At 46.2% G+C, this 18,896-nt stretch overlaps 1 protein-coding gene across 2 annotated transcripts in view; it reads right to left on the bottom strand.

Moving 5' to 3' along the window:
* LOC139413899 (semaphorin-3D-like) overlaps positions 1-14,950 on the bottom strand; it is a 145,182-nt gene extending 130,232 nt beyond the window's left edge. The window contains exon 1 of one of the 2 annotated variants that reach the window (XM_071161742.1): positions 14,788-14,950. The gene's annotated coding sequence lies outside the window, so the exon portion shown is untranslated. The remainder of the gene's footprint in view (positions 1-14,787) is intronic. The other variant, XM_071161743.1, reaches the window with a different exon arrangement.
* Positions 14,951-18,896: the final 3,946 nt, after the last annotated feature.

Genomic DNA, 18,896 nt, shown 5'->3' with positions numbered 1-18,896 from the left:
CCATCCATGATAAAGATAGTGTTATCTGTCAAATGAAAGATAATATTTGATCTGGCAGGTGTTCCAGGACCATGGTCTTTAGTAAACAGAACACCTGATTGTAAAACACTTTCCTTTCAGTTGATCAACAAAACATGAAGACCAACAGACTTTCAGCTGTGGACCAACGCCATTTCAGCTGTGGACCAACGCCATTTCAGCTGTGGACCAACGCCATTTCACCTGTGGACCAACAGCATTTCACCTGTGGACCAACAGCATTTCACCTGTGGACCAACAGCATTTCACCTGTGGACTTTTTCTGGGGGCTAAGACCCTCACCCTATAACTCAGCTGTTGAGCAGGGGGTAATTATAGACAATTATCACTGAACACCCCAAAACAAAAAAATACCTGAGCCCTAGGACCATGCCTCAGGACTACCTGGCCTGATGTCTCCTGGCTGTCCCCAGTCCACCTTGTCAATCCGCAGCTCCAGTTTCAACTGTTATGCCTGCGGCTATGGAACCCTGACCTGTTCACCGGACATGCTACCTTGTCCCGGACCTGCTGTTTTTTTCTATCCTCTCGCCCCTCCCTTCCTCTCTCTCTCTACCGCACCTACTGTGTTGTCTCGACCACTGAATGCTCGGCTTTGAAAAGCCAACTGACATTTACTCCTGAGGTGCTGACCTGTTGCACCCTCAACAACCACTGTGATTATTATTTGACCCTGCTGGTATTCTATGAATGTTTGAAAATATTGAAAAACGATGTACTCTTATAATCTCTACCCGGCCCAGCCAGAAGAGGACTGGCCTCCCCTCAAAGCCTGGTTCCTCTCTACCCGGCACAGCCAGAAGAGGACTGGCCACCCCTCAAAGCCTGGTTCCTCTCTACCCGGCACAGCCAGAAGAGGACTGGCCACCCCTCCAAAGCCTGGTTCCTCTCTAGGTTTCTTCTTAGGTATCTGCCTTTCTAAGGAGTTTTTCCTGGCCACCGTGCCTCTGCATTGCTTTTCTGTTTGGGGTTTTAGGCTGGGATTCTGTATAAGTACTTTGTGACATCTGCTTATGTAAAAAGGGCTAGAGAGCGAGAGGGAGATCTCCTGTAAGTAGTCAATCAGTAGCTCTAACCCGTGGTCTGTGAACGAGATGACAGACTGATCCGTGTCTGTCATCACCTGGACATGGACTCAACAACAGACAGACCAGACCACATTCACCACCTCAACATGGACAGACTGATCCGTGTCTGTCGTCACCTGGCGTTACAGACCTGGCCCGAGCAAAGAGTTCCAGACACACAATTGAAGGGTAACACCTCAGCTGAGAATGACAACATAAAACCTATGAGAGATATCACTTCCGACAGCACAGTTTAGACTAAAGCTGTGAAGGTTAAGTTAGTTTAAATACTAAAGGTGATGAAGGCCATGTGACACACTCAAAATGGAGTGAAAACAATACCATATTAGTCTCAATCAACACATTAATTTGTTTATATCTAGTAATTTCAAGTCACAGACTAATGAAGACACAAAACAATGTCCTGTTCTGAGAGGCTTTTGACACGTTGCCTTTTGCAGGAATCAGAGTTTAAACTTTTCTATTGACATTAACATACCTGCCTACCTTCCATCCCTGCCTACCTTCCATCCCTGCCTACCTTCCATACCTACATACCTTCCATCCCTGCCTACCTTCCATACCTACATACCTTCCATCCCTGCCTACCTTACACACCTGCCTACCTTCCATCCCTACCTACCTTCCATCCCTGCCTACCTTTCATCCCTACCTACCTTCCATACCTACCTACCTTCCATCCCTGCCTACCTTCCATCCCTACCTACCTTCCATACCTACATACCTTCCATCCCTACCTACCTTCCATCCCTGCCTACCTTCCATTCCTACCTACCTTCCATCCCTACCTACCTTCCATCCCTACCTACCTTCCATCCCTACCTACCTTCCATCCCTGCCTACCTTCCATCCCTGCCTACCTTTCATCCCTACCTACCGTCCATCCCTGCCTACCTTCCATCCCTACCTACCTTCCATCCCTGCATACCTTACACACCTACCTACCTTCCATCCCTGCCTACCTTCCATCCCTGCCTACCTTTCATCCCTGCATACCTTACACACCTACCTACCTTCCATCCCTGCCTACCTTTCATCCCTGCCTACCTTTCATCCCTGCCTACCTTCCATCCCTGCCTACCTTTCATCCCTTCATACCTTACACACCTACCTACCTTCCATCCCTGCCTACCTTTCATCCCTACCTACCTTCCATCCCTGCATACCTTACACACCTACCTACCTTCCATCCCTGCCTACCTTTCATCCCTACCTACCTTCCATCCCTGCATACCTTACACACCTACCTACCTTCCATCCCTGCCTACCTTTCATCCCTACCTACCTTCCATCCCTGCATACCTTACACACCTACCTACCTTCCATCCCTGCCTACCTTTCATCCCTACCTACCTTCCATCCCTGCATACCTTACACACCTACCTACCTTCCATCCCTGCCTACCTTTCATCCCTACCTACCTTCCATCCCTGCCTACCTTCCATCCCTACCTACCTTCCATCCCTGCCTACATTCCATCCCTGCCTACCTTCCATCCCTGCCTACCTTCCATCCCTACCTACCTTCCATCCCTGCCTACCTTCCATCCCTACCTACCTTTCATCCCTACCTACCTTCCATCCCTGCCTACCTTACACACCTGCCTACCTTCCATCCCTGCCTACCTTCCATCCCTGCATACCTTACACACCTGCCTACCTTCCATCCCTGCCTACCTTCCATCCCTACCTACCTTCCATCCCTGCCTACCTTCCATCCCTACCTACCTTCCATCCCTACATACCTTCCATCCCTACCTACCTACCTTCCATCCCTGCCTACCTTCCATCCCTGCCTACCTTCCATACCTACCTACCTTCCATCCCTGCCTACCTTCCATCCCTACCTACCTTCCATCCCTGCCTACCTTCTATCCCTGCCTACCTTACATCCCTACCTACCTTCCATACCTACCTACCTTCCATACCTACCTACCTTTCATCCCTACGTACCTTTCATCCCTACCTACCTTCCATAGCTACATACCTTCCATCCCTACCTACCTTCCATCCCTGCCTACCTACCTTCCATCCCTGCCTACCTACCTTCCATCCCTGCCTACCTACCTTCCATCCCTACCTACCTTCCATCCCTGCCTGCCTACCTTCCATCTCTGCCTACCTTCCATCCCTGCCTGCCTACCTTCCATCTCTGCCTACCTTCCATCCCTACCTACCTTCCATCCCTACCTACCTTCCATCCCTACCTACCTACCGTCCATCCCTGCCTACCTTCCATCCCTACCTACCTACCGTCCATCCCTGCCTACCTTCCATCCCTGCCTACCGTCCATCCCTGCCTACCTACCTTCCATCCCTGCCTACCTACCATCCCTGCCTACCTTACATCCCTACCTACCATCCCTGCCTACCTTCCATCCCTACCTACCTTCCATCCCTGCCTACCTACCTTCCATCCCTACCTACCTTCCATCCCTGCCTACCTACCTTCCAGCCCTACCTACCTTCCATCCCTACCTACCTACCGTCCATCCCTGCCTACCTTCCATCCCCGCCTACCTACCTTCCATCCCTACCTTCCATCCCTACCTACCTACCTTCCATCCCTGCCTACCTTCCATCCCTGCCTACCTTCCATCCCTGCCTACCTTCCATCCCTGCCTACCTTCCATCCCTACCTACCTTCCATACCTACATACCTTCCATCCCTACCTACCATGGTCGAAGATGTTCAAACATCCCTACCTACCTTCCATACCTACCTACCTTTCATCCCTACCTACCTTCCATCCCTACCTACCTTCCATACCTACATACCTTCCATCCCTACCTACCTTCCATCCCTACCTACCTTCCATCCCTGCCTACCTTCCATCCCTGCCTACCTTACATCCCTGCCTACCTTCCATCACTACCTACCTTCCATCCCTACCTACCTTCCATCCCTGCCTACCTACCTTCCATCCCTACCTACCTTCCATCCCTGCCTACCTACCTTCCATCCCTGCCTACCTACCTTCCATCCCTGCCTACCTACCTTCCATCCCTGCCTACCTACCTTCCATCCATACCTACCTTCCATCCCTACCTACCTACCGTCCATCTCTACCTACCTTCCATCCCTGCCTGCCTACCTTCCATCTCTGCCTACCTTCCATCCCTACCTGCCTACCTTCCATCTCGGCCTACCTTCCATCCCTACCTACCTTCCATCCCTACCTACCTTCCATCCCTACCTACCTTCCATCCCTACCTACCTACCGTCCATCCCTGCCTACGTTCCATCCCTGCCTACCTACCTTCCATCCCTGCCTTTCTTCCATCCCTGCCTACCTACCTTCCATCCCTACCTACCTTCCATCCCTACCTACCTACCGTCCATCTCTACCTACCTTCCATCCCTGCCTGCCTACCTTCCATCTCTGCCTACCTTCCATCCCTGCCTGCCTACCTTCCATCTCTGCCTACCTTCCATCCCTACCTACCTTCCATCCCTACCTACCTTCCATCCCTACCTACCTTCCATCCCTACCTACCTACCGTCCATCCCTGCCTACGTTCCATCCCTGCCTACCTACCTTCCATCCCTGCCTACCTTCCATCCCTGCCTACCTACCTTCCATCCCTACCTACCTTCCATCCCTACCTACCTACCGTCCATCCCTGCCTACCTTCCATCCCTGCCTACTTTCCATCCCTGCCTACCTACCTTCCATCCCTGCCTACCTACCTTCCATCCCTACCTACCTTCCATCCCTGCCTGCCTACCTTCCATCTCTGCCTACCTTCCATCCCTGCCTGCCTACCTTCCATCTCTGCCTACCTTCCATCCCTACCTACCTTCCATCCCTACCTACCTTCCATCCCTACCTACCTACCGTCCATCTCTACCTACCTTCCATCCCTGCCTGCCTACCTTCCATCTCTGCCTACCTTCCATCCCTGCCTGCCTACCTTCCATCTCTGCCTACCTTCCATCCCTACCTACCTTCCATCCCTACCTACCGTCCATCCCTGCCTACCTTCCATCCCTGCCTACCTTCCATCCCTGCCTACCTTCCATCCCTGCCTACCTTCCATCCCTGCCTACCTTCCATCCCTGCCTACCTTCCATCCCTACCTACCTTCCATCCCTACCTACCTTCCATCCCTGCCTACCTTCCATCCCTGCCTACCTACCGTCCATCCCTGCCTACCTACCTTCCATCCCTGCCTACCTTCCATCCCTGCCTACCTTCCATCCCTGCCTACCTTCCATCCCTACCTACCGTCCATCCCTGCCTACCTTCCATCCCTGCCTACCTTCCATCCCTGCCTACCTTCCATCCCTACCTACCGTCCATCCCTGCCTACCTTCCATCCCTGCCTACCTACCTTCCATCCCTGCCTACCTTCCATCCCTGCCTACCTTCCATCCCTGCCTACCTACCGTCCATCCCTGCCTACCTTCCATCCCTGCCTACCGTCCATCCCTGCCTACCTTTCCATCTAACCCTGCATGTGTATCAGTGCTGGTCTTGGACTGAAACAGGTTCCAGTATTCATTTTGTGTAAAGGTACTGTTTATATTTAGGTGCAGGAACTCCTCAATCCTTCTGTGCTCATATTCTATCAGAGGAACAGGAGCTCAAGCAGTAGAACATTTTGAGGTGCCAGTACTCAAGTCCGGTGAGCTGCTGGTGCGTCTCATTATGTTTTAACAGTTGCATCATAACATTCCAGTCAGTGTGTGTCCTGTGTGAGAAGAGCAGCGGAAGAGAATGCCTTAACATGACCCAGCTACTTTTTGTAATTGCGTCTGTTGTATCATCGGAAGGAACAGGCTTTAGCTTTGCTCCTGCACTGTCTAGAGAGAGAGGGGACACTAGTGACATTCTGGTTGGGTGGTCTCTCTCTCTCTGTCTCTCTGTCTCTTTCTCTCTCTCGCACGCACGCATGCACACAGGAAACAGCAGGAAAGGAAGGAACACAAAATAAACAGTGCGTGTAACATCCCAATAACCACAAAGCCTTGACTGGACTGTCATGTAACATGCACTTGCTAATGTTATTACACCTTCCCAATACAAGCTTTGTTCACACACAGCAAACGACAACCACTCCTGAGAACGTCCCACTTCCTCTCTTTATGTCCAGCGAGAACCAGTGGACAGAACGTACCCATACCCCAGCCCTACCCTAAGGAAACAGGATACAGGGAGTAGTACTACAGATGCGATATCTTAATTTGACTCAGTTTCTCACAGAAGGAAAATAATTCTTCATGTAATGTGAAATATGATGTGGATTATAATTAATGGGAAAAAAAATTGTAGGGTTTGATACATTTTTAAATGGTAATTACAAACTGTAGAAGTTTTAATTACCTGAAACATCATGATGATCAAATTAAGATGCAACATATGTATAAGTGGGTGGTGAGGTTTTGTATTATATTATTAACATGTCAGCTGGTCTGGTTTCTATCACAACTGTATAATCACATGATGTATAGAAACATGCCTTAATAACCCAGAGGGGAAACGAGGAGGAATGTATATGTTAGTCACCTAATCGCTCTACATAAAGTATACTGTAAGCAATCTGAGTTGGAGGAGGACATGGGACTCTATTCTTCAACACGCTGTCACAGACACAGCTGGGAGTGTGGGGCTGAAATTCCATCTGATTGATACTTAAACACACACACACGCTATGCAGCTGAATTAGGGTGTTCTCCCAATTACACTAATAAAAATAATCAATCAATTCATTTGATGAATAATTTAAACAGGAGCGTATAAAACTCTGTCATACCTATAGACAGCTGGTACACCACCTCTGACTGAAACAGTCGGTACACCACCTCTGACTGAAACAGTCGGTACACCACCTCTGACTGAAACAGTCGGTACACCACCTCTGACTGAAACAGTCGGTACACCACCTCTGACTGAAACAGTCGGTACACCACCTCTGACTGACTGAAACAGTCGGTACACCACCTCTGACTGACTGAAACAGTCGGTACACCACCTCTGACTGAAACAGTCGGTTGAAACAGTCGGTACACCACCTCTGACTGAAACAGTCGGTACACCACCTCTGACTGAAACAGTCGGTACACCACCTCTGACTGACTGAAACAGTCGGTACACCACCTCTGACTGACTGAAATAGTCGGTACACCACCTCTGACTGACTGAAATAGTCGGTACACCACCTCTGACTGACTGAAATAGTCGGTACACCACCTCTGACTGACTGAAACAGTCGGTACACCACCTCTGACTGACTGAAACAGTCGGTACACCACCTCTGACTGACTGAAACAGTCGGTACACCACCTCTGACTGACTGAAACAGTCGGTATACCACCTCTGACTGACTGAAACAGTCGGTACACCACCTCTGACTGAAACAGACGGTACACCACCTCTGACTGAAACAGACGGTACACCACCTCTGACTGACTGAAACAGTCGGTACACCACCTCTGACTGAAACAGTCGGTACACCACCTCTGACTGAAACAGTCGGTACACCACCTCTGACTGACTGAAACAGTCGGTACACCACCTCTGACTGACTGAAACAGTCGGTATACAACCTCTGACTGAAACAGTCGGTACACCACCTCTGACTGACTGAAACAGTCGGTACACCACCTCTGACTGACTGAAACAGTCGGTACACCACCTCTGACTGAAACAGACGGTATACCACCTCTGACTGAAACAGACGGTATACCACCTCTGACTGACTGAAACAGTCGGTAAACCACCTCTGACTGAAACAGTCGGTACACCACCTCTGACTGACTGAAACAGTCGGTACACCACCTCTGACTGACTGAAACAGTCGGTATACCACCTCTGACTGACTGAAACAGTCGGTACACCACCTCTGACTGACGGAAACAGTCGGTATTCCACCACCTCTGACTGACTGAAACAGTCGGTACACCACCTCTGACTGAAACAGTCGGTACACCACCTCTGACTGACTGAAACAGTCGGTACACCACCTATGACTGACTGAAACAGTCGGTATACCACCTCTGACTGACTGAAACAGTCGGTATACCACCTCTGACTGACTGAAACAGTCGGTATACCACCACCTCTGACTGAAACAGTCGGTACACCACCTCTGACTGAAACAGTCGGTACACCACCTCTGACTGAAACAGACGTTAAAAAACGGTTCAATTAAATATTTGAAATAGCATGTTTTAAATCAATTAAATCAAAATATACAACTGAGACATTTAGGAAATAAACACTTCCTTGCTTTCCTCATCGAAGTGAAAACAGGGGTACTTGACACCTACAGTCTCTCTGTTTAACCTACAGTCTCTCTACAGTCGGTACACCACCTCTGACTGAAACAGTCGGTACACCACCTCTGACTGAAACAGTCGGTACACCACCTCTGACTGAAACAGTCAGTAACCACCTCTGACTGAAACAGTCGGTACACCACCTCTGACTGAAACAGTCGGTACACCACCTCTGACTGACTGAAACAGACGGTACACCACCTCTGACTGAAACAGTCGGTACACCACCTCTGACTGAAACAGTCGGTACACCACCTCTGACTGAAACAGTCGGTACACCACCTTTGACTGACTGAAACAGTCGGTACACCACCTCTGACTGACTGAAACAGTCGGTACACCACCTCTGACTGACGGAAACAGTCGGCACACCACCTCTGACTGACGGAAACAGTCGGTACACCACCTCTGACTGACTGAAACAGTTGGTATACCACCTCTGACTGACTGAAACAGTCGGTACACCACCTCTGACTGACTGAAACAGTCGGTACACCACCTCTGACTGACTGAAACAGTCGGTACACCACCTCTGACTGAAACAGTCGGTACACCACCTCTGACTGACTGAAACAGTCGGTACACCACCTCTGACTGACTGAAACAGTCGGTACACCACCTCTGACTTACTGAAACAGTCGGTACACCACCTCTGACTGACTGAAACAGTCGGTACACCACCTCTGACTGACTGAAACAGTCGGTACACCACCTCTGACTGACTGAAACAGTCGGTACACCACCTCTGACTGACTGAAACAGTCGGTACACCACCTCTGACTGACTGAAACAGTTGGTATACCACCTCTGACTGACTGAAACAGTCGGTATACCACCTCTGACTGACTGAAACAGTCGGTACACCACCTCTGACTGAAACAGACGGTACACCACCTCTGACTGACTGAAACAGTCGGTACACCACCTCTGACTGACTGAAACAGTCGGTATACCACCTCTGACTGAAACAGACGGTATACCACCTCTGACTGACTGAAACAGTCGGTACACCACCTCTGACTGACTGAAACAGTCGGTACACCACCTCTGACTGAAACAGTCGGTACACCACCTCTGACTGAAACAGTCGGTACACCACCTCTGACTGAAACAGTCGGTACACCACCTCTGACTGAAACAGTCGGTACACCACCTCTGACTGACTGAAACAGTCGGTACACCACCTCTGACTGACTGAAACAGTCGGTACACCACCTCTGACTGACGGAAACAGTCGGTATTCCACCACCTCTGACTGACTGAAACAGTCGGTACACCACCTCTGACTGAAACAGTCGGTACACCACCTCTGACTGACTGAAACAGTCGGTACACCACCTCTGACTGACTGAAACAGTCGGTATATACCACCTCTGACTGACTGAAACAGTCGGTATACCACCACCTCTGACTGAAACAGTCGGTACACCACCTCTGACTGAAACTGTCGGTACACCACCTCTGACTGAAACAGACGTTAAAAAACGGTTCAATTAAATATTTGAAATAGCATGTTTTAAATCAATTAAATCAAAATATACAACTGAGACATTTAGGAAATAAACACTTCCTTGCTTTCCTCATCGAAGTGAAAACAGGGGTACTTGATACCTACAGTCTCTCTGTTTAACCTACAGTCTCTCTGTTTAACCTACAGTCTCTCTGTTTTTTTACTTCCTCCCCCCTATCTTTCACTCTCTTTCATTCTCCTCCTCTCTCACGCTCTCTCTCTCAACCCATCTCTCTCTCTCGCCATCCTTAGGCAGCAGTAATAAGGGCTGGTTTATACCTGCCCGCCTGACACATACTGAAACAATGAGAAGGACCCAGGAACCCGTCTTGACTATAAACCACCCAGCAGCATCTATCTCCCTCTGTCTTTCCTACAGGCCCACAGTGCCATGGTCTTGCAGTGTTTAAAGAGGCAATATGATATGTTTTATAGACAAAAGAGGCAATATGATATGTTTTATAGATAATGTTACATATTCAATATGTTCTACTGGTTCTAGATTTATACTCTGACTGTAGGACCTGAACTAGAAAGACAATACAACATGTAATACTCATCCCTTCATCACAGCCCCTTCATCTCGCTATCTCTCTCTCTCCTCCTCTCCCTCCCTCCCTCCCTCCCTCCCTCCCTCCCTCCCTCCCTCCCTCCCTCCCTCATCTCTCTCCCTTCCTTCCTCCCTCATCTCTCTCCCTCCCCCTTCATCTCTCTCTCTCACTCTTTCTGTCTCCCTCCCTCCCTCCCTCATCTTTCTCTCCCTCCCCCTTCATCTCTCTCTCTCTCTCGCTCTGTCCCCCTCTCCCTCCCCCCTCATCCTTCTCTCGCTCTTTCCTCAGCCTTCCCTCCCTTTCCACTGCAGATCTGTCAGTCTGCTGTGAGGAGAACCAGACCCAGAGCTCTACCCTGTTGTGAGGAGAACCAGACCCGGAGTTCTACCTAGTCCCTGACGGAGTAGCAGCAAGCCAGAGGGAGGTAGCTGGGGCATGGGGAGGGGGGTGGAGGGATAGAGTGCTGGGAGAGATATAGGGAGGGTAAGATCAGAGAGCTGGTCCCATGAGATGTGCATGGGACCTCTGGGTTAATTTGAGGAACAAAACCTGCCGCCCAGTGTGCTTCGCTGACTGGCAATAGAGGACTGGAGGTGTCCCAACAGACAGACTGACCTCCAGCCTAGCCTCTAGATTCAGACCCCTCAAAGTCCATTCTAAGTCCGGCTCAGCCTCAGGCTGTGTCCTATATTGTGCCCTACTTTTGACCAGGGTCGTATAAGGCTCTAGTCAAAAGTAGTGCACTAAATAGGTACTATTGTGGTATTTTGGACACATTTTCAGACCCTCTCAGCCCAGCCTCAGACCAGCCTGTAACCTATGAGCCCTGGCACAGTCCCCTTAGGTAAAATCTATTAACTGGACCTGGAGAGGAAGAGAACACATCAGCAGGTTCTGGTCACCGGGTTCTGGTTCTAATACACCGGAGACCTCTCAGTAACATGTAACATCGTTTATTGGGTAAGGACAGATCATCTCTCAACGTGGCAGTTTTTAAATGAATAAATATCTCAGTCTTTGTGTTGATGAGGGAATGGTGTAACACTGTACATATGTTACAACTCACGTTACAACACCCGAGCCCCTACAAGTAGTTATTGCCTATGACTAGCTCAGATCTGGCTGTAGTCTCTATTATCATGATGAAACTACACGTCAGAGACAAAGAGGAGGAAATAGAGGGGGAGAGAGTGAAGACCATTGTATTGACCCTCCCACTCCGTCTGCCGAATTCTTTCTCTTTGCTCTTGTTTTCCTTTAATAGGATGTCGGTGGGCGGAGCCGGGAGGGTCGTCAACGAAATGAGACCATTAAAAAGTTTGGGGTCACTTTGAAATGTCCTTGTTTTTGAAAGAAAAGCAAATGTTTTGTAAATAAATTGTCGATTTAAAATAACATCAAATTGATCAGAAATACAGTGTAGACATTGTTAATGTTGTAAATGACTATTGTAGCTGCTTGTTCACGGTAAACACAAAGCATATTGGGACATGTTGGTTGTGGCAGCAGGGTAGCCCAGTGGTTAGAGTGTTGGACTAGTAATTGGAAGGTTGCAAACCCCTGAGCTGACAAGGTACAAATCTGTCGTTCTGCCCCTGAACACGCAGTTAACCCACTGTTCCTAGGCCCTTATTGAAAATAAGAATTTGTTCTTAACTGACTTTATTTTACCTTCTTAAATAAAGGTAAAATAAAATAAAAAATGTGTTGTAAACGATGTTCAAACAGTCTTGAAGGCTGTGTAGCTCCTGGGAATGATTCCCCACTGATGGATAGACAGCACTTTAAACATCTGTCTCTTTATGTCAAACAGACACTCGTGGAAATAAGATATAGTGATAATTCCATCACGATGTCACCCTTGAATAGAGATTGTAAACGTGAGAACAGATATATTTTGTTGTACCATTTTTGACATGTGCATTTGACAGGACGCAATTCTGTTTCTCACAAAAATGGACGACAAAGTAGACATTCTATTCTCATTCAGTTCTATCGATACTCAATATCAACTCAGAAATGCGTTTAAATTTCAAACAATGACTTGGAATATGTAGATAACAGGACTTCAAGTATGGGAGGATAAAAATAAATCAATGTTCATCGGGTATATCAGGTCGGCTATTGTTTGCTAGCTTGTGGCCGAGGCAGCTCAGTTACCGTTGGAGCAGGGCACCAGCCAGATAAGCATTGTGAAGTGTGAACAGTGCACTGGAGCACCCACTGAGAGAGTGAAGTACCTGGCTAGATGTTCTCTACAGTAGATAGTGAAGTACCTGGCTAGATGTTCTCTACAGTAGAGAGTGAAGTACCTGGCTAGATGTTCTCTACAGTAGAGAGTGAAGTACCTGGCTAGATGTTCTCTACAGTAGAGAGTGAAGTACCTGGTTAGATGTTCTCTACAGTAGAGAGTGAAGTACATAGAGACTCTGTAGTGAAATACCTGGCTAGATGCTCTCTACAGTAGAGAGTGAAGTACATAGAGACTCTGTAGTGAAGTACCTGGTTAGATGTTCTCTACAGTAGAGAGTGAAGTACATAGAGACTCTGTAGTGAAGTACCTGGCTAGATGTTCTTTACTGTGGAGAGTGGGCAGCTCTCTACATCAGAGGTTTAACATGTTTATCATATATGCATAGTCACTTTAACTATACATTCATGTACATACTACCTCAATCAGCCTGACTAACCGGTGTCTGTATATAGCCTCTCTACTTTTATAGCTTCGCTACTGTATATAGCCTGTCTTTTTACTGTTGTTTTATTTCTTTACTTACCTGTTGTTCCCCTAATACCTTTTTTGCACTGTTGGCTAGAGCCTGTAAGTAAGCATTTCACTGTAAGGTCTACACCTGTTGTATTCGGTGCACGTGACAAATAAACTTTGATTTAATGTGTCACCGACAGCATACTCAAACTCTCCAAGCATCTAGTGCTGTTTCTCTCTCTCTCTCTCTCTCTCTGTCTCTCTCTCTCGCTCTCTCGCTCTGTCTCTCGCTCGCTCTCTCGCTCTGTCTCTCGCTCTCTCGCTCGCTCTCTCGCTCTGTCTCTTGCTCTCGTGCGCTCTCTCTCTCTCTTCATCTCTCTTTCTCCCTCTATCCAAGTAGGTTAAAGTATCTTTCCCCTTCTCCCTTGTTAGGTTCCGTGCGCCTATGTCAAACTATTATTCCAGTGGCACTGAGATAAGAGGAAAGACACAATGCAGAGATACAGTCATAGGAAAGAGAGGGAAGCAACGTAGCCACAGTTACAGACTGAGGAAAGGCACAATGTAGTCACAGTCACAGACTGAGGAAAGGCACAAAGTAGTCACAGTCACAGAGGAAAGGAACAACGTAGCCACAGAATAAAGGCACAACGTAGTCACAGTTACAGACGGAGGAAAGGCACAACGTAGCCACAGTCACAGACAGAGGAAAGGCACAATGTAGCCACAGTCACAGACGGAGGAAAGGCACAACGTAGCCACAGTCACAGATGGAGGAAAGGCACAACGTAGCCACAGTCACAGACTGAGGAAAGACACAACGTTGCCACAGACACAGACGGAGGAAAGGCACAACGTAGCCAAAATCACAGACGGAGGAAAGGCACAACGTAGCCACAGTCACAGATGGAGGAACGGCACAACGTAGCCACAGTCACAGACTGAGGAAAGGCACAACGTAGCCACAGTCACAGACTGAGGAAAGGCACAACGTAGCCACAGTCACAGACTGAGGAAAGGCACAACGTAGCCACAGTCACAGACTGAGGAAAGGCACAACGTAGACACAGTCACAGACTGAGGAAAGGCACAAAGTAGCCACAGTCACAGGACTAAACAACAGTCTGACGAACAGTTTGTACAGAGGAGTCAACTGCCACAACAGGATGTCTTATAGACAATCACTGCACCTTACTCATATCAGTCAGGACCAGAGATTTTTTTTAGGGGTGGTTCACTGTATTCTCTATGCTACTGGTTCTAAATTTACTGTGTTTTAAGCTTCAATATCTTCCATTGTAAATGGATATTCCTCGAAAATCAACATGGTAAATGTCTCAATGTAGACATTGAGCTTCTCCCTGAATCTCAGTCACACACATTGGAATATGTTCGGCTGTTTACACGTTTATAAACAGAGCAAAATAAATTGTGAAATAATTTTGGTAGGCTATTGATTGATCTAGAATAGATGTATAGCATCATCTCATAAATAATGTGCTTTACAGATTTTACCTGCCAACAATATCCTCATAGCTTGCCTCACAAAATTGAAAGAGCCGTTTCAAAAATCAAAGTTAATGTCAGAAAGTAAACTTTTCCGCAACTTACCAGACTCTTTATTTCTTGAAAGTGTTTTCTGAAGATGAGTTATTCCAGTCCAAATCTAACGTAGACGGGCTCCTGATACAGTGACAGGGTGAAACGATCTGCCGCAGGGTTTGAGAAAGAGAAGCGACGTGAGATGACTCCACATTGTCGCGTTCCACACGTTATAAACAAACTCCGCATGTTGGGCTGGGATCGTGAAGGCCACTCCTCCGGTAGGTAGTCCCTCTCTCCATCATCCTCGGCTGCGCTTCCCAGCTCCCTCCCGCTCTGTCGCCAATCAAATATCTGCTCATTACACTCATGACGCACATCGAGTGTGAACAATATTATGTGTTTGTGCAGGTGTATCTAGCACATTATGATAAAGTATTGGTTGGGTACTATAATAACGGGCCTAGACAAGTAATTCATTTTCTCCACATTAAATCAAGTCAAAGTTTATTTGTCACGTGCGCAGAATACAACAGGTGTAGACTACAGTGAAATGCTGAATACAACAGGTGTAGACTACAGTGAAATGCTGAATACAACAGGTGTAGACTACAGTGAAATGCTGAATACAACAGGTGTAGACTACAGTGAAATGCTGAATACAACAGGTGTAGACTACAGTGAAATGCTGAATTACAACAGGTCTACTAGACCTTACAGTGAAATGCTGAATACAACAGGTGTAGTAGACCTCACAGTGAAGTGCTGAATACAACAGGTGTAGTAGACCTTACAGTGAAATGCTGAATACAACAGGTCTACTAGACCTTACAGTGAAATGCTGAATACAACAGGTGTAGACTACAGTGAAATGCTGAATACAACAGGTGTAGACTACAGTGAAATGCTGAATACAACAGGTCTACTAGACCTTACAGTGAAATGCTGAATACAACAGGTGTAGACTACAGTGAAATGCTGAATACAACAGGTATACTAGACCTTACAGTGAAATGCTGAATACAATAGGTCTACTAGACCTTACAGTGAAATGCTGAATTACAACAGGTCTACTAGACCTTACAGTGAAATGCTGAATACAACAGGTCTACTAGACCTTACAGTGAAATGCTGAATACAACAGGTCTACTAGACCTTACAGTGAAATGCTGAATACAACAGGTCTACTAGACCTTACAGTGAAATGCTGAATACAACAGGTGTTGACTACAGTGAAATGCTGAATACAACAGGTCTACTAGATCTTACAGTGAAATGCTGAATACAACAGGTCTACTAGACCTTACAGTGAAATGCTGAATACAACAGGTCTACTAGACCTTACAGTGAAATGCTGAATACAACAGGTCTACTAGACCTTACAGTGAAATGCTGAATACAACAGGTGTTGACTACAGTGAAATGCTGAATACAACAGGTCTACTAGATCTTACAGTGAAATGCTGAATACAACAGGTCTACTAGACCTTACAGTGAAATGCTGAATACAACAGGTCTACTAGACCTTACAGTGAAATGCTGAATACAACAGGTCTACTAGATCTTACAGTGAAATGCTGAATACAACAGGTCTACTAGATCTTACAGTGAAATGCTGAATACAACAGGTCTACTAGACCTTACAGTGAAATGCTGAATACAACAGGTCTACTAGACCTTACAGTGAAATGCTGAATACAACAGGTCTACTAGATCTTACAGTGAAATGCTGAATACAACAGGTCTACTAGATCTTACAGTGAAATGCTGAATACAACAGGTCTACTAGATCTTACAGTGAAATGCTGAATACAACAGGTCTACTAGACCTTACAGTGAAATGCTGAATACAACAGGTCTACTAGACCTTACAGTGAAATGCTGAATACAACAGGTCTACTAGATCTTACAGTGAAATGCTGAATACAACAGGTCTACTAGACCTTACAGTGAAATGCTGAATACAACAGGTCTACTAGACCTTACAGTGAAATGCTGAATACAACAGGTCTACTAGACCTTACAGTGAAATGCTGAATACAACAGGTCTACTAGACCTTACAGTGAAATGCTGAATACAACAGGTGTTGACTACAGTGAAATGCTGAATACAACAGGTGTAGACTACAGTGAAATGCTGAATACAACAGGTCTACTAGATCTTACAGTGAAATGCTGAATACAACAGGTCTACTAGATCTTACAGTGAAATGCTGAATACAACAGGTCTACTAGATCTTACAGTGAAATGCTGAATACAACAGGTCTACTAGATCTTACAGTGAAATGCTGAATACAACAGGTCTACTAGATCTTACAGTGAAATGCTGAATACAACAGGTCTACTAGATCTTACAGTGAAATGCTGAATACAACAGGTCTACTAGACCTTACAGTGAAATGCTGAATACAACAGGTCTACTAGACCTTACAGTGAAATGCTTACTTACAGGCTCTAACGAATAGTGCAAAAAAGGGGCAGGGTTATTTAATGTAGTCACTTTATCCATTTCTACATGTACATACTATCTCAAATCAGCCTGACTAACCGGTGCCTGATACTGTATATAGCCTCACTACTGTATATAGCCTCTCTACTGTATATAGCCTCTCTACTGTATATAGCCTCTCTACTGTATATAGCCTCTCTACTGTATATAGCCTCACTACTGTATATAGCCTCACTACTGTATATAGCCTCACTACTGTATATAGCCTCTCTACTGTATAGAGCCTCTCTACTGTATATAGCCTCTCTACTGTATATAGCCTCACTACTGTATATAGCCTCTCTACTGTATATAGCCTCACTACTGTATATAGCCTCACTACTGTATATAGCCTCTCTACTGTATAGAGCCTCTCTACTGTATATAGCCTCTCTACTGTATATAGCCTCACTACTGTATATAGCCTCTCTACTGTATATAGCCTCACTACTGTATATAGCCTCGCTACTGTATATAGCCTCTCTACTGTATATAGCCTCACTACTGTATATAGCCTCACTACTGTATATAGCCTCGCTACTGTATATAGCCTCACTACTGTATATAGCCTCACTACTGTATATAGCATCTCTACTGTATATAGCCTCACTACTGTATATAGCCTCACTACTGTATATAGCCTCACTACTGTATATAGCCTCACTACTGTATATAGCCTCGCTACTGTATATAGCCTCACTACTGTATATAGCCTCACTACTGTATATAGCCTCTCTACTGTATAGAGCCTCTCTACTGTATATAGCCTCTCTACTGTATATAGCCTCACTACTGTATATAGCCTCTCTACTGTATATAGCCTCACTACTGTATATAGCCTCGCTACTGTATATAGCCTCTCTACTGTATATAGCCTCTCTACTGTATATAGCCTCACTACTGTATATAGCCTCGCTACTGTATATAGCCTCTCTACTGTATATAGCCTCACTACTGTATATAGCCTCTCTACTGTATATAGCCTCACTACTGTATATAGCCTCACTACTGTATATAGCCTCTCTACTGTATATAGCCTCTCTACTGTATATAGCCTCACTACTGTATATAGCCTCACTACTGTATATAGCCTCTCTACTGTATATAGCCTCACTACTGTATATAGCCTCTCTACTGTATATAGCCTCACTACTGTATATAGCCTCACTACTGTATATAGCCTCGCTACTGTATATAGCCTCACTACTGTATATAGCCTCACTACTTTATATAGCCTCACTACTGTATATAGCCTCTCTACTGTATATAGCCTCTACTGTATATAGCCTCACTACTGTATATAGCCTCCCTACTGTATATAGCCTCACTACTGTATATAGCCTCACTACTGCTATCTTTCACTGTCTTTTTACTGTTGTTTTATTTCTTTACTTACCTATTGTTCCCCTAATACTTTTTTTTTGCATGATCCCACCCTACCAATTCCAAATGATCAAAGATAGAGATATACAAAATCAAAGACATTTATAAAAATACAGGTTATATACATTTTTTTTTCCTTGTAAATTCAACATGTAAATAGTGACCGAGGAGGACGTAGTAGAATACTCAGATTCATATCAAACCAATTCATTGATTACACTTAGAAACACACACTAACTCCACACCGGCAACTAGTCTCCTTCTCCTCTAGTTCAGCCGATGATCCAAAACATAGAAACAGATTGA

This window comes from Oncorhynchus clarkii, chromosome 7, assembly GCF_045791955.1.
Source record: "Oncorhynchus clarkii lewisi isolate Uvic-CL-2024 chromosome 7, UVic_Ocla_1.0, whole genome shotgun sequence".
NCBI lineage: Eukaryota > Metazoa > Chordata > Actinopteri > Salmoniformes > Salmonidae > Oncorhynchus > Oncorhynchus clarkii.
Note: the sequence above shows the minus strand (reverse complement) of the source record. Positions and strands in the feature narration are given on the sequence as shown.